At 36.9% G+C, this 18,215-nt stretch overlaps 1 long non-coding RNA gene across 2 annotated transcripts in view; it reads right to left on the reverse strand.

Annotated features, from left to right (window-relative positions):
• Nucleotides 1–18,215, reverse strand: part of LOC112584643 — a 489,459-nt gene that overhangs the window by 175,480 nt on the left and 295,764 nt on the right. The gene's annotated exons all lie outside the window — the stretch shown is intronic.

Below are 18,215 nucleotides of genomic sequence, written 5' to 3' on the forward strand. Positions count from 1 at the left end.
TACATCATGAAAAATGCTGGGCTGGAAGAAGCACAAGCTGGAATCAAGATTGCCGGGAGAAATATCAATAACCTCAGATATGCAGATGACACCACCCTTATGACAGAAAGTGAAGAGGAAAGTGAAGAGCCTCTTGATGAAAGTGAAAGTGGAGAGTGAAAAAGTTGGCTTAAAGCTCAACATTCAGAAAACTAAGACCATGGCATCTGGTCCCATCACTTCATGGGAAATAGATGGGGAAACAGTGGAAACAGTGTCAGACTTTATTTTGAGGGGCTCCAAACTCACTGCAGATGGTGATTGCAGCCATGAAATTAAAAGATGCTTTCTCCTTGGAAGGAAAGTTATTACCAACCTAGATAGTATATTAAAAAGCAGAGATATTACTTTGCCAAAAAATGTCCATTTGGTCAAGGCTATGGTTTTTCCAGTAGTCATGTATAGATGTGAGAGTTGGACTGTGAAGAGAGCTGAGCACCGAAGAATCAATGCTTTTGAACTATGGTGTTGGAGAAGACTCTTGTGAGTCCCTTGCCCTGCAAGGAGATCTAACCAGTCCATCCTAAAGGAGACCAGTCTTGGGTGTTCATTGGAAGGACTGATGCTGAGTCTGAAACTCCAATACATTGGCCACCTCATGCAAAGAGCTGACTCATTGGAAAAGACCCTGATGCTGGGAGGGATTGGGGGCAGGAGGAGAATGGGACAACAGAGGATGAGATGGCTGGATGGCATCAGCGACTCGACACACATGAGTTTGGGTGAACTGGGAATTGGTGATGGACAGAGAGGCCTGGCGTGCTGCAATTCATGGGGTCACAAAGAGTTGGACACGACTGAGCGACTGAACTGAAGTGAACTGAACTGTTGGTCAAACCCAATTTGGTGATGTATCCTCTGCTCTTTCTATCTCTTTTCTTTTAATTTTAGTGTATTGAAAATAAGTCAGATAATTCTCTAATAAGTATTGGTATTATTTATTTGTTTAGAATGAGTGTCTTATTTTGTTAACAATCCTTTGAGCCTGAGATGAAAGTGAATACTTTTCGCAAGACAACCCTGTATGGAACTGACTGGTTTAGGATTGAGAAAGGAGTGTGACAAGGCTGTTTACTGCCACCCTGTTTATTTAACTTATACGCAAAGCACATCATGTGAAATTCCAGATTGGAAGAGATAATAGGCCGGAATCAAGACTACCAGGAGAAATATTAATAACCTCAGAAATGCAGATGATGCTATTCTAATGGCAGAAAGCAAAGAGGAACTAAAGAGTCTCTTGATGAGGGTGAAAGAGGACAGTGAAAAAACTGGCTGAAAACTCAGTATTATAAAACTAAGATCATGGTATCTGGTCCCATCACTTCATGACAAGTAAAAGGAGAAATCGTGGGAGCAGTGACAGATTTCTTTTTCTTGGGCTCTAAAATCCCTGTGGATGGTCTCTGCAGCCATGAAATGAGAAGATGGCTGCTTCTTGGTAGGAAAGCTATGACAAATCTAGACAATGTGTTAAAAAGCAAAGACATCACTTTGGTGACAAAGGTCCATAGAGTCAAGGTTATGGTCTTTTCAGTGGTCATGTACAGATGTGCGAGTTGGACAATAAAGAAGGCAGAGCATCAAAGAATTGATGCTTTTGAACTGTGGTGCTGGAGAAGACTCTTGAGAGTTCCTTGGACAGCAAGGAGATCAAACCAGTCAGTCTTAAAGGAAATCAACCCCAAATACTCTGGAAAGACTGATGCTGAAGCTGAAGCTCCAATACTTTGGCCACCTGATGTGAACAACTTACTCACTGGAAAAGACCCTGTTACTAGGAAATAAGACAGAAGGAGAACAGGGCAACAGAGGATGAGTTAGGTTGGATGGTATCAGCAATTCAATGGACATGAACTTGGGCAAACTCCAGGAGATGGTGAGGGACAGGGAAGCCTGGCGTGCTGCAGTCCATGGGGTCAGGAAGAGTTGGACAGGACTAGGAGACTGAACAACAACCACAACATCTCTCAGGAGACGAATCATACCACCACTCATATCATATGAATCTCTTAACAGTAAATAAAAAAGTATTCATTATTGGCTTTCTTCTTAATTCACTTAATTTCTCCCTATGCTTATTTCAACATCAATATATTCTTTAAAATAAAATGACTTCTTTGCATGCTCAAATCAAAATGCACTAGCAAGCTATTCATATAATTCACAATTTTTAGGCCATCTAGAGCTTTTCTTCCTCTTCCAGGGATTCCCAAGTCAGTGATATGTTTCTCTTTCTTCAGGGATAAAACCAATTTTATCTTCACTTGCAAGTAACTTTGCCTTTCACAAATTATAATCTATAATATACTCTGTTTTAACGATAAGCTATAACTTAAGAAACTCTGATGGTTGTTTTGAGCATTTTAGTTTTTTAAATGTCCTCTGGCCTTTTTCTCAGATTATCCATGATTGTCAGTGAAGATTTATAAGTATCAAAATTTTAAAAGGATGAAAAAGATAAAAATGAAATGAGCAGTCATGTCACTAAAGCTACAAGGGTAAGACTAATAGTGACACAAGCCATTCATATGTCTCCTGCCTACTGTCCACCTCCTGGCAGTGTGTGACACAGGAGAGAAATTCAGGGAAGGTAGGAAAGGAAGAAGACTTAAACCAACTCTGACATTTTTTGTTTCGGGTAAGGATACCCCCATGGCTCAAAGAGAAAATGTGAATAGTTCACTTGTTCATATATACATAGATATATAGACATAGACATAGATATAAATTTTAAACAAACAAGTGTCACTCAGTCGTGTCCGACTCTTTGCAACCCCATGGACTGTACAGTCCATGGAATTCTCCAGATCAGAATACTGGAGTGGGTAGCCTTTTCCCTTCTCCAGGGGATCTTTCCAACCCAGGGGTCGAACCCAGATCTCCCACTTTGCAGGAGGATTCTTTACCAGCTGAGCCAGAAGGGAAGCCCAAGAATACTGGAGTGGGTAGCCTATCCCTTATCCAGTGCATCTTCCAAACCCAGGAATCGAACCAGTGTCTCCCGAATTGCAGGTGGATTCTTTACCAACTGAGCTATCAGGGAAGCTCTGACATTAAAAGTCACAGCTCTTTTACATACTGTGCTACCTTTTCCTCTCTTTTGATTTGGCCCTTGTTTTATCACCACTTGAAATTACCATGATTTTTATGTGTTATACATTTACATTTTCTTTTTCTCTCTCGCTTCTTGTCACACAATCTCCCTTCAAAGACTTTACTGGTATGAATCATTCCATATTTTCCTCTTGTTAGAATAACCATACATAATGTGAACACAAAACATGAACTGGGTGCATGAAGGCACATGGATTTGTGTAGGCATATATGGGATTTTCTTTCCTTTAAAGTTTGCTAAAACTCACCAGTTAATCTACTTAGTCATTTTATTGATTGATACTGAATCACCTTTCCTTTATTTCCAGGCTAATGTATTTACTAAAGTGTTCTACTTCTTCTTGGGCAATTTTGACATTTTTTAATTTGCTGGGCAATCATCAACTTCTTCTAGATTACAAAATAGATTTGTCTGCCATAACCTCTTCAAATTCTGTTCATCTTTTCTGTATTTGGGGATTATGTTTTCTTCTCATTCCTAAGGTTTCTCATTTCTTCATATTTGATTAATCAAATGAACAAATAGTTTGTTCTGGTTATACATCTTTTAAAATTGGCTTTTATATAATTTAATATCTGTACTATTATTTACAAGATTTTTTTCCATTCATTTTGGTTTCGATCCTATTTAAAAATAACCACTGTTTTAGAAATAATTACTGTTATTTTCTAGATGACCACCTCAGAAACCCTTAAGAAAGTAGCATTTGCAAGATAGCTAATGTATACTTGCCATTAACCAAATCATAGATATATATTTGTGAAAATTATTAGGTATTGAATATCTGAGAATAAACATGTGTTTATGTCCTTTACAGTTGTTTTTATTATAAAATTATACTTTAATGGCATTTTGGATTAAAAGAAACAAATTTAAAACTATTAAATCCAAATATTTCAGAAGCTTTTTATATCCAAAATAATTTACTGTGTTCTACATTCATGATTTTTTTCAAGATCAAGCATGCTTTATATGATTCTTACCTATTACTTACAGACAACTAGGAGTCATTTTATGTCTTTTCTAAATAAGGATACGGCAGAAGTGGCATTCGTAAAAAGGCTTTAATTTTCTTTAAGATAAAATTATGTTCTTTGTTGTAACTTGTAATATTAGGTTTTTCCAAATATTTGTTGGATACTTAAGATGTTATTTAATCTTTATGATGATTCTAGAGATCAAGTAAATGAAAAGACAGCTTTATATTATCATTATATAAGAGGTCATATAGATTAAAAAATGAATAAATTAATTCAGGGAATAACAATGAACCACTCAGCATAACAAATTTAAAAACTGATTAAAAATTCACTATGAAGTAAAGGAATTAAATATGCTCAATACTTATTTATCAACAAGCTCTGAGAATCATGATAAACTTTCATATGAGAGACAAAAAAAGGAAATAATCACTAATTGAACATGCCCAGTTTTCAAAAATAAAAACCCCTGGATTTTCTAAAAAGAAACTAAGACTATAGATCCTTATTAGATTAAACTTGAGATACTGTTACTCTTGACTGTACTTGGACTTACCTTTACAATCAAATTCCAGAACAGCTCTTAGACTCTGAACCATAGGCTTTTCACAAAGGAATAAGCCAATCCACCCAGAGTTCTGCGGACAAGATCCAGGACGCCACCTCTTGTGAAAAGTCCCCCAAGTCAGCAACTTAGGAGAGCATTTGCAGGAGAAATGTATTTAAGAAATACCAGGAGACAAAGAAACAAGTTTATCTTTTAGAGAATGCTAATTCAAGACCATTTTTAGTTTTTTAAAAACAAGAATAAACACAGGCCAATTCTGTCTGCCCTCTGAAACAATTAGTGTATGTCTTAACACTTAATTTCTTTTTAAAAAGCATTTGATCCACCTTTATTATTGTTGTTTAGTCACAAAGTCGTATCTGATTCTTTGCAACCTCATGGACTGCAGCCCACCAGGCTTCCTCTGTCCATGGGATTTCCCAGGTGAGAATACTGGAGTGGGTTGCCATTTCCTCCTCCAATCTGCCTTTAATCAGTTCAGTTCAGTTCAGTCACTAAATCGTGTCCGACTTTGCGACCCCATGAATGATAGCACACCAGGCCTCCCTGTCCATCACCAACTCCCAGAGTTCATTCAAACTCATGTCCATCGAATCGGTGATGCCATCCAGCCATCTCATCCTCTGTCTTCCCCTTCTCCTCCTGCCTCTAATCCCTCCCAGCATCAAAGTCTTTTCCAATGAGTCAACTCTTCGCATGAGGTGCCCAAAGTACTGGAGTTTCAGCTTCAGCATCAATACTTCCAATGAACACCTGGGACTCATCTCCTTTAGGATGGACTGATTGGATCTCCATGCAGTCCAAGGGACTCTCAAGAGTCTTCTCCAACACCACAGTTCAAAAGCATCAATTTTTCGGCGCTCAGCTTTCTTCACAGTCCAACTGTCACATCCATACATGGCTACTGGAAAAACCATAACCTTGACTAGATGGACCTTTGTTGGCAAAGTAATGTCTCTGCTTTTGAATATGCTATCTAGGTTGGTCATAACTTTCCTTCCAAGGAGAAAGCATCTTTTAATTTCATGGCTGCAATCACCATCTCCAGTGATTTTGGAGCCCAAAGAAATAAAGTCCGACACTATTTCCGCTGTTTCCCCATCTATTTGCCAGGAAGTGATGGGACCAGATGCCATGATATTAGTTTTCTGAATGTTGAGCTTTAAACCAACTTTTTCACTCTCCTCTTTCACTTTCATCAAGAGGCTTTTTTGTTCCTCTTCACTTTCTTCCATAATTACCTACATGTAATTAGAAAGATGTAAAGTATCTTCTCATAAGATGATTCTGATGCCAGCTATAGTTTATGTTCTGTTTAAATCAAGGAGGGAAGGGAAAGAATGAAGGAGTGAGGAAGGGAAAGAGGAAGAGGGGGAAAAAATTCCACAAGTTACTCTGAGCTTTGAATTGTGCCTTAATCATCTGTAGCAAATTAAACTAAGTCATCAGGACTTGTGACTGTCCTTGGAAATGGGATTAAGGTTTCAGAAATCAGCTTGGTATGAATCATCCTGGAGTGAGAAAAAGCATTCTGCTAAAATAGGAGGAATTATAAAGAATTTATAGTATCTTTGATCTCAAAAATCTGAATTTTTAAAAATCAAAGTATAATTGTCACCTTTGAAACCTTAGTTTTACTCTATCTTTGGAAGGCAAATTTTGAATAAGAACAATTCTTCCTTTAATTTTACTACAATCCCAACTGAAACAATAGGACCTATCGGCAAAATCATTTCTTTTCAGAATTTAAGTCCTTATTTTTTAATGTTTAATAATTTATTAAAATGAATAAAAATCTGTTTTTTTAAACCCTAGTGTGAGAACATTGGCATGATAATTCCTCATTAATATTTGTGAGACTACTATGAAAAAAAATTCATTATAGAAAATGTTTTAAAGCCACATGTGTTATTGTGCTAGTCAATTCATAGTTTTTTCAAAAGAATTTCCTTTAGTTTTCCTACTTTACAGAAATGAAAGCTCTTAATTGAACAGCTGAAAACTTCACAAATGGTTGGTTTTGCTTCACAAATGGCTGATTTTGCATCACAAATCACATTGTCTCTCCCATTAAAAGAGAGCAGAACCTGTATAATCCATTACTGTTCTGATATTTTATGATTTATTATATTACAATGTATTGTATTACTTTAATACATTCAGAATTTTGTCCATGTTTTGCAATTTATACATAATGCTCAGTTTTGTTTGGAATTATTTTACAGATGTTCATACTAACATTTTAAGATCCCAGTATCAAATTCCATGAGTCTCCATGATGCTGTTCCCATAGTCCAAATAAAAAGCAACATATAACAAATTTGAGAGCAGGCACTTTGGTTAAATGTTTCATTGCCAATTATGAAGCTCTAACTAAACAACTTTTCTTTTTTAAGCCAAGACTTCATCATAATTAAAGATGTTATAGAAATCCGACTCAGCAAGCTTAGAAGTAATTTAGGAAAGCAAAATAAAAAAAACCATAAATGAGCAATTTGCATATTTTTCTTCTCTGTTTCATTGCCATAGTGGTGGGAAAATAGACAGTTTATGGATTATGATGGTCTCATCATTTCTAGTAAGTCAACTGACTGACCAAAGTCTCCAGAAAGTTTCATGGTTCATGAAGTTTTAAATTACAAATTAAAAATTCTCACAGCATCCATCTTTCAATTTATAGCAGCTGGAGCAAAAATCTTGTTCTAAACAATTAGCTCAGAAAGTGCTGGCCCCTTTTGGCTTGATTCCATCAGTATCATTCTTGAATGTGAATCCTCAGTCTCTAAGCCAATTTATTCCTCCAACTGACAATCTACTTATTAAAAGGGCTCCAATATTTGCCTTCTTGGACTCATTATTCACCAACAGATATTTTGATAGCCTTAGCTTACACTGACCACAAACGTTTCATAGCGCTTGTGTTTTTGTGCCTTGACTTTTTTTGAGAGAGAAACACTGCAGCTAATTACAGGAAAAAGAAATATATCAGATAGTAATTGACTAGCTATTAAACAAATCAAAGCATAGGCACTCAAGGGCATGCTCTAATTTGCTGCTTATTTATTGGTTTGTAATTTATGTCCTGAAAGGGTCAATATGAGACAGTTGCTCATAGATATGAAGAACATATATAGATTATTGTGTTCTCAGTTTATGTGAGGTCTCAAAAAAGTTTCATTCTAATAACCAATCCTTACTCCCTAAAATACTCTTTTCTCTTCTGTGATATATTTTCTTAAAATTTTCTGAGGGTTTCTACTTTACCAGCTACTCTAGCTACTCCTTCTCTACCATGATCTATCACTGAATTTTTCTGTGTTTGATATTGAACCCTCTACCTGGAAGTTGAACCTGTTCCAATAGTTTTCAATATTATCTCTTTGCTGGTGTTGCCAATACTATTCCAGGCACTCGTATCCAATTTTCTATACAGTCTATTTAACCAAATGCTTCACAGGCATCTTAAATAAGTCTCAGAACAAAGTCTTATCCCTCTGTCTTCTGCAAATCGTTCTCTCCCAGTCTTTTCCAGGCATACAGGTTACCATCACATGCCCAAACTGCTGAAAATGGTACCATGTAGGTGATAATACAAAAAAATGGGAGTAATCCTTAATTCCTTCCTCTTTCTCATCACTTACAGGCATTTCCCACGAGTTTTGCCTGAAAAGTATTTCTTGATTATGTCTGCTTTTCTCCAGCTAATCTCCTACCACCTTTTTGAAACTCCATCCAGGGCCACTAAAATAGCCTCATTACTGGTGTCTCAGCTTTGCCTGTGGTCTTCGTCCATCCTATTGTTACACAGCAGCCAAGGTTACACATGAACCAGATCAGGTCAGGCCTCTTCGTAAAAATCCTTTAACACTTACCCATTGCATTTCAAATCAAAAGTTCTAATGTTGGCCTACATGTATTTGAAAAGTCTGACTCTTATGTCAGAGATTATGTCAGATTTGACAGATAATGTCTCCAATTTTAAGTATAAATATATAAAATAAGTATATATTTATATTATATATAAAATGTAAAATGTCTATATTTATATTATGTATAAATATATAAAATAAGTATATAAAATATATATGAGTAAATCATATATAATGTTTTATATGTAATCGAATAATAAATATAAAATATGTATTTATTATATATAAAATAATAATATTCTCAATTATTATTAGCATCACTTCATCTCCAAGAATATGCCACTTTTCCTCCCTACTTAGGCACATAGTACATATGTTTCAGGACTACCCTGGTGGTTCAGCTGGTAAAGAATCTGCCTGCAATGCAGGAGACCCTTGTTCGATTCCTGGGTTGGGAAGATCCCCTGGAAAAGGGAAAGACTACTCACTCCACTACTCTGGCCTGGAGAATTCCATGGACTGTATAGTCCATGGGGTCACCAAGAGTTGGACGCAACTGAGTGATTTTAACTTTCACATGTTTCATGATACCTGAAATGCTATTGTTCTCCAGGTTCTGAACATGGCTGGCTCTGTCACATCTTTCAAGTTTCAATTTAAATGTCACCTCATCAATGAGACCTTTCCTAAACATCCTATCTATCCCATTATGCTCTACCAACATTCTTTAGTCAGACAAGCTTGGGCATGAAGTTGACAGGCTCTGCCTGAGCTCACATCTCAGCTTTACCTCTTCTTACCCTGGACAACTCACTTGTCCTCTTTGTACCTCATTCCCTCATTTTTAGAGAAAAAATGACAATGGTACCTACCCCCTACACTGCTAAGAAGATTAATGAGTACTGGTGCTGGCACTGTTCTATTAATGTTCAATTCATGTTAGTTTTCTTCATAGCATTTTACAATTTGCAATGACTTTTTGGTTGGCTTGGTTTGTTTCATTTTATAGGCCTGGTCCCTTAAAAGACTAAGAACTCTTTTAAGCAGGGTATATTCATGTGCCTTCTTTTTTATAACATCTTATCAGTGACAAATGTAATATCAGGCATGCAGTAGATATGCAATAAGCAATTACTGAATCAAGAAATTATTTTTGAATGGGTTTAAAAAGTCCCACTTAAAGGCACATACATCTGGTTTTGTTTTTTCTTTGACTATGGGGAAAAAAATGTGTGGTTCCTTTAACCATTCACTGATGATTAACATAGATATACATGTAAAGAATTATATTACACAATTATGCTCATTTTTAATCCTAATTCACTCTTACGAAACAAAATATTTTAGCCATGAGCCACCAGATCCACTTTCATATCATTTTCTCTTTATTGTCTACTTTTAATAAAGTTTATCTCTAAACTTTGAGGCTTATGTATTTTCTGTAGCACCAGGGGCTTTCCATGTAGGTTCTGAGACCACATCTGATCTTTCAGATACACAAATATTATAGTTTAAAGACCTCTGAAATTTAGGCAAGAGTTCTACGTTACTGTTGTTACTGTGGAAATTGTAACACTTTCTCTTGACCTCTGCATACTTGAGCTCTGCAGATGGATGTTTTAGATCACAGTTTTTGTTTTTGTTTTGTTTTGTTTTCCACTCTTTGTTTTCTTCTATATTTACTTTGAAGTTTGTCTTTGTCCATCTCCTATCCTGAGATAGATCTCAGGGTCTCCAGTCTTCAAAAGGACTGACCCTTAGCCTTATGTCTATTGCATGACTGGTCTTCCTCTGGGCTTCCTGAAAAAATTGGCTACATTCACCCCTTGTCATGCCCTGAAAAATCTACATCAAGCCTCTTAATGACACATCAAGTCTGCTTAGACTGTAACACTGCATCACTGCTCCCTTTTAATCTTTAGTTTTCCTTATTTGATAAAGTAATAAGTAACAGGAGTTAGATGTCATGGTAAAAACAAAACAAACAAAAATATTGCCCTGGAAATAACTTGCTTCCTTCCTATAGTCCCTTTATCTCATCTGATTATCAAGACATAATCTCATCCATGCATTGGCAAAGTTTTATCTTCAAGTTACATACAATTTAGATCTATCTAAGAGGCAGCACGATGGTAAAGAATATGCCTAACTGCAGGAGACACAAGAGACACAAGTTTGATCGACGGGTCGGGAAGATCCCCTGGAGAAGGTAGTGGCAACCCACTCCAGTATTCTTGCCTGGAAAATTCCATTGACAGAAGATCCTGGTGGGCTACATTCCAGAGGGTCGCAAAGAGTCGGACATGACTAAGCTCACACACACACAAGCTTATTTTTCGTACTTCTATTACGCCATTTGCTTTGTCACAATTAGGAAACCACATATGAAAGGAGATCACAATAAAGGAAACACAAATTATAAATAGAAAGAAAAAAAGAACCTGCCTGTCTATAGTTATTAAAGAAATAGCTGTTGAAACAACAGGATTCCAATTTTCATATATTTGATTGAAAAGATTATTTATTAGTTGTTTTTTTTGTTTGTTTTTTTTTTTGGCCATGCCATGTGGCATGTGGGCTCTTAGGGAATCAAAACTATGCACCTTTCAGTGAAAGCACAGATTTCTTTTTTTTTTTTTTGCTTTTGTTTTTTTTTTTTAATTTTATTTTATTTTTAAACTTTACAAAATTGTATTAGTTTTGCCAAATATCAAAATGAATCCGCCACAGGTATACATGTGTTCCCCATCCTGAACCCTCCTCCCTCCTCCTTCCCCATACCTTCTAACCACTGGACTGCCAAGGGAGTCACAAGATTATTAAGTCTGATGAAACCTACAATGAACACAAGTACACATTATTGGCTGAGGTACAATTTGAAGTACTTGTTGTGGGAAAAAATTTGGAAATACCAAGGAAAAGTGAAAATATATACATACATTTACCCAGCATTAGTACTTCTAACAATTTACCCAGCAAATAGCAAAAGACACAAGACAACAAAGATACATCCACAAGGAACTGGTAAGCATTTTTTTCCTGTTCCATCTACTGCCATAGTCCATGTACTTTCAGTACAGCTCATATCCTATCCTCCAAAAGCAGCATGGGACCCAAAATTGAACAATCAGAGACTCACTTTCCATGACCACAGCAACTGGTCAAGAGACAAGCTCATGAACCAGTCACACCCAAACAGAGTAATTCTCACCAGTTTTGCTTGAGGAAACAGAAGAGAGTGTCTCTCTTTTCTGCAGGTTTCCTGGGACAAGACTCCCAGTCTGAAACTGCTGGCAGCCCGTCTGCCATCTTAAAATGAGATCCAGCTTAATCAGAGAAGCAGCCAAGAGGGGAAGCATGCCAAAGGATGGGGAGAAACAGTTACAGACGACATTAATTGAGATTCTAGAGCCAATTACACTCAAAGTTAGCTCTTTTTGAGCTGCAATGGCAAACAAATTTCCCTTTTTGTTTAAGCCAATTTTAATTGGGCTTTTATAACACTTGACAATAAAAAGCTCAATAAAAACATAGCATTTTAGCACACAAATGGGAAAAAAATCATCTCTGTAGAGATTTTTAATCACGACAATTGTGACACACTTAAATGGAATATGAAACAACTAGTAAAGAGAATAGATATAACTTAGATATTTCTATAGATGGACACACAAGACAGACACATGTCCATGATATAGTAAACTTCTAGAAACAAAAGTATATTGCAGTGCCATTACAAAATGTTACAATCTACACACAGACATATTTACACAGCCCTGTATAGAAAATGGCTGAAATAGTAAATAGTGGTCACTTTCATGATTTCTCCTTTAATGGCATACCTTTATTTTATATTCATTTGTTTAAATATTTTACCATAAGAAATACTTATATTTATAATAAAGGTATATTATATAGGTTTTAAAAAGAAGGACAAAGAAGTGGCAAGATAAGGAAGTACTATTTTTTCTACCTCAGTCAAGGTAAAATCAGTCTACTAGAGAAGAGGTAGTTAAATCTAATACCATTTACCATTTCTTTCTCTGCTCAGGAAATAATGATGTATATATTACACAATTGTGGCAAATTGAAACAGAAAATGAGGAAAGATGTCAATGCATCAAGCCAAAATGTTTTTATTTTTCTTACTTAGTGGACATAATTGATGTGGTGTATAGGACAGATTTTAAGGTGGTACACTTGATTCTATCCCTGGTGTTCTTTCCCTTGAGTATGACTTCCTTCTAACTAACAGAATGTGGCAAATGTGACAGAATGTCACTCCCATGATTCTGTTGCCTTATATGGGAAAGGGGGCTTCCCAGGTGGTGCAGTGGTGAAAAATCCACCCACCAATGCAGGAGAGGGAGACACAGGGATGCAAGAGAAGCAGAGTGGGTTCAATCCCTGGATCAGGAAGATCCACTAGAGTAGGAAATGACAACTTACTCCAGTATTTTTGCCTGGAGAATTCCTTGGACAGAGTAACCTGGTGGGCTACAGTCCATGGGGTTGCAAAGTCTGACACGTCTGAGCATACACACACTAGTATGGGAAAGGGGATGGAGTGGCACTTCCGTGACTGTTTAAGACTCAGTCTTACTATTCAGCTCATGCTCAAATCTTGGCAGCACCCTCTCTGTCTCTGTCACTGGTTTCAAAAAAACAAGCTATTAATAACATGGATCCTATAGTCACAAGGAAATTATTACAACATAAGGATTACAACTACAAGCAACAACTAAAAAACACTCAGAAGCTGATTCTTTCTTAGTAGGCCTTCCAAATGAGAACCAGCTAAGCCATGCCTGAGCTTCTGACCCTTGGAAATTGTTAGATGATAAACGTGTTGTCTTAAGTTACCACATGTGTGGTAATCTGTTACAAACAGCACGGAAAGTAATACAAATGAAACAGCCTTGAAGTCTAATTTCCATCAAAATTTTGAGATGCTTCAAGATGAAAATTTCATTACATACCTGCTTGAAAACAGATCAATAAGAAAGCTAAATATTTTTAAGTTGTATGTTAATTAAAAGGGGACATAAATAGCAAGGAAAAGAGAAGACACTACGGAAAAGTTATATTTTCTTTGTAGAATGTATAAAACACATATTTGATGTGCTGGTTCCTGGCATAAAATTATATTCACAATTATTTTTCAGAATTTCAAAGCCTAAAACATAAAATGGTGCTTTCTACCAAAAAAAGATACTTATACCCTTTACAAAAAATGGGGTGATGGAAGAGGATAAAATTAATGTGTATACATAAAAGAGAGGTGTACGAATAGTTTGGTTTACATAAAAATCATTTAATGTAATTTAAATCCTTGGCTAATAAGTAATACAGATTTAATAAATTTTTAATAAATTTAATAAATTGTGTTTGCATATGTAATGTCTAAATTATCCCATTAAAAAGCAACAACTTGTCTATAATTACAGATATATTTGAATGTGTTCTCTCTAATATTTAGTAAACTATAGACATACACACTGATTTTAAAACATAAGATCCTTCCCAATTTTGAATGGATTTTAATCAAGTCAATCACCACACAAAGTCCCTCATAAAGAAATATTTTTATGTGAAATAATCTTCTTCAGTAGAGTTCACATAAATAAAGCTTCACAGACATTTTAGTAACTGTGGCAAAAAAAAAAATGTGGATTGGGAATTTATTTTTTCTTATAGCTGTATACATTCTCTTCTTCTTGGATTGTCTGCCTGGTAGTTGGGGAATTTAAACAATTCTTTAAACAAAGGTAACAGAATCAGAGGTCAAAAGTTTCCAAACATGGACTAACCCTAAATGGCAAGAAAAATATCAAAATGTACGCAAAAATATACGGAAATCTTACTGACCTCGTAAAAGCAAAACATACCAGAAAATCGCCTTAAGAAAATAAAGCTGATTTTGTCTTAGAAAAACTTATCAAAAAGTAGGTAATAATCACATCAGTCAGTCAGTTCAGTCACTCAGTCGTGTCTGACACTTTGCAACCCGATAGACTGCAGTACGCCAGGCTTCCCTGTCCATCACCAACTCCTGGAGCTTACTCAAACTCATGTCCACTGAGTCAGTAATACCATCCAACCACCTCATCCTCAATTATCCCTGTTTCCTCCCATCTTCAATCTATCCCAGCATCATGGTCTTTTCCAATGAGTCAGTTCTTTGCAACAGGTGGCCAAAGTATTGGAGCTTTAGCTTCAGCATTAGTCCTTCCAATGAATATTCCTGATTACCTTTAGGACTGACTGGTTTGATCTCCTTTAGTCCAAGGGACTCACAAGAGTCTTCACCAACTCCACAGTTCAAAAGCATCAATTCTTCAACGCTCAGCTTACATGACTACTGAAAAAACCATACCCTTGACTAGATGGAACTTGTCAGCAAAGTAAAGTCTCTGCTTTTTAATGTGCCACCTAGGTTGGTCATAGCTTTTCTTCCAAGGAGCAAGCATCTTTTAATTTCATGGCTGCAGTACCATCTGCAGTGTTTTTGGAGCCCAAGGAAATAAAGCCTGTCACTGTTTCCACTGTTTCCCATCTATTCGCCATGAAGTAATGGGACCAGATGTCATAATCTTTGTTTATTGAATGCTGAGTTTTAAGCCAGTTTTTTCACTCTCCTCTTTCAATTTCATCAAGAGGCTCTTCAGTTCCTCTTCAATTTTGGCCATAAAGGTGGTGTCATCTGCATATTTTAGGTTATTATTATTTCACCCAGAAATCTTGATTCCAGCTTGTGCTTCATCCAGCCTGGCATTTCTCATGATGTACTCAGCAAATAAGTTAAATAAACAATATATAGCCTTGACATATTCCTTTACCAATTTTTAATCCATCCATTATTACATTTCCAGCTCTAACTGTTGCTTCTTGACCTGCATACAGATTTCTCAGGGGACAGGTAAGGTGGTCTGGTATTCCCATCTCTTTAGAATTTGCAGAGTTTGTTGTGATACTCACAAAGGCTTTGGCATAGTCAATAAAGTTGATGCTTTTATGGAATACTCTTGCTTTTTCTATGATCCAGCAGATGTTGGCAATTTGATTTCTGGTTCCTCTGCCTTTTCTAAATCCAGCATGAACATCTGGAAGTTCTCAGTTTATGTATTGTTGAAGCCTAGTTTGGCAAAGTTTCAGCATTACTTTGCTAACACATGAGATGAGTGCAATTGTTCGGTATTTTAAACATTCTTTGGCATTACCCTTAGTTGAAATTGGAATGAAAACTGACCTTTTCCAGTCCTATAGCCACTGCTGAATTTTCCAAGTTTGCTGGCATATTGAGTGCAACACTTTAACAGCACATCTTTGAAGATTTGAAATAGCTCAGCCAGAATTCCAACACCTCCACTAGCATTGTTCATAGTGATGCTTCCTAAGCCCCACTTGACTTCGGACTCCAGGGTGTCTGTCTCTAGGTGAGTGATTGCACCATCGTGGTTATCTGGGTCATGAAGATCTTTTTTTGTATAGTTCTTCTGTGTATTCTTGCCACCTCTTGATATCCTCTGCTTCTGTTAGGTCCATACCATTTCTGTCCTTTATTGAGCCCATCTTTGCAATGAAATGTTCCCTTGGTATCTCTAATTTTCTTGAAGAGATCTCCAGTCTTTACCATTCTATTGTTTTCCTCTATTTCTTTGCATTTATCACTTATGAAGGCTTTATCTCTCCTTGCTATTCTTTGGAACTCTGCATTCAGATGGATAGATCTTTCCTTTTCTCCTTTGCCTTCAGCTCTCTTCTTTTCTCAGCTATTTGTAAGGCCTCCTCAGACAACCATTTTGGCTTTTTGCATTTCTTTTTCTTGGGAATGGTTTTGATCACTGCCTCTTGTACAATGTCATGAACCTCTGTTCAGAGTTCTTCAGGTACTCTATCAGATCTAATCCCTTGAATCTATTTGTCACTTCCACTGTATAATTGTAATGGATTTGATTTAGATCATACCTGAATGGACTGGCTTAAAACTCAACATTCAGGAAGCTAAGATCATAGCCTCTGGTCCCTACACTTAATGGCAAATAGATGGAGAAACAGTGGAAACAGTGACAGACTTTATTTTCTTGGGCTCCAAAATCACTACAGATGGTGACTGCAGCCATGAAATTAAGATGCTTGCTCCTTGGAAGGAAAGTTATGACCAAACTAGACAGCTTATTAAAAAGCAGAGACATTACTTTGCCAACAAAGGGTCATCTAGTCAAAGCTATGGTTTTTCTAGTAGTCATGTGTGGATGTGAAAGTTGGACTATAAAGAAATCTGAGCGCTGAAGTATTGATGTCTTTGAACTGTGGTGTTGGATAAGACACTTCAGAGTCCCTTGGATAGCAAGGAGATCAAGCCAGTCCATCCTAAAGAAACCAGTCCTGAATATTCATTGGAAGGACTGATGCTGAAGCTGAAACTCCAACACTTTGGCCAACTGATGTGAAGAACTGACTCATTGGAAAAGACCCTCATGCTGGGAAAGATTGAAGGCGGGAGGAGAAGGGGACAACAGAGGATGAGATGCTTGGATGGCATCACCAACTCAATGGACATGAGTCTGAGCAAACTCCAGGAGTTGGTGATGGACAGGAAGGCCTGGCATGCTGCAGTCCATGGGGTTGCAAAGAGTCAGACACAACTAAGCGAATAAACTGACTGACTGACTGGTCTAGTGGTTTTCTGTAGTTTCTTCTATTTAAGTCTAAGTTTTTCTACAAGGAGTTCATGATCTGGGCCACAGTCAGCTCCCAGTTTTTGCTGACTGTATAGAGCTTCTCCATCTTTGGCTGCAAAGAATATAATCAATCTGATTTGGATATTGACCATCTGGTGATGTCCATGTGTAGAGTTGTCCCTTGTGTTGCTGGAAGAGGATGTTTGCTATGGCCAGTGTGTTCTCTTGGCAAAACTGTTAGCCTTTGCCCTGCTTCATTTTGTACTTCAAGGCCAAACTTGTTTGTTACTTCAGGTGTCGCTTGACTTCCTACTTTTGCATTCGAGTCCCCTGTGATGAAAAACACATTTTTTTTTTTTTTTTTTTGGTGTTCTAGAAGGCCTTGTAGATCTTCACAGAACTGTTCAACTTCAGCTTCTTCAGCGTTAGTGGTTGGGGCATAGACTTGGATTACTGTGATATTGAATGGTTTGCCTTGGAAATGAACAGAGATCATTCTGTTGTTTTTGAGATTGTATCCAAGTACTGCATTTTGGACTCTTCTGTTGACTATGATGGCTACTACATTTCTTCTAAGGGATTCTTGCCCACAGTAGTAGATATAATGGTCATCTGAATTAAATTCACCCATTCCAGTCCATTTTAGTTTGCTGATTCCTAAAATGTCAATGTTCACTCTAGCCATCTCCTGTTGACAACTTTCAATTTGCCTTGATTCATGGACCTAACATTCCAGGTTCCTATGAAATATGGCTCTTTACAGCATCGGAATTTACTTCCATCACCAGTCATATCCACAACTGGGTGTTGTTTTTGCTTTGGCTCTTTCTCTTCATTCTTTCTGGAGTTATTTCCCCACTCTTCTCCAGTAGCATATTGGGCACCTACTGATCTGGGGAGTTCATCTCTCAGTGTCATATCTTTTTGTGTTTTCATACTGTTCATGGAGTTTCATGA

The sequence above is a fragment of the Bubalus bubalis genome, chromosome 4 (assembly GCF_019923935.1).
Source record: "Bubalus bubalis isolate 160015118507 breed Murrah chromosome 4, NDDB_SH_1, whole genome shotgun sequence".
Classification (NCBI taxonomy): Eukaryota; Metazoa; Chordata; class Mammalia; order Artiodactyla; family Bovidae; genus Bubalus; species Bubalus bubalis.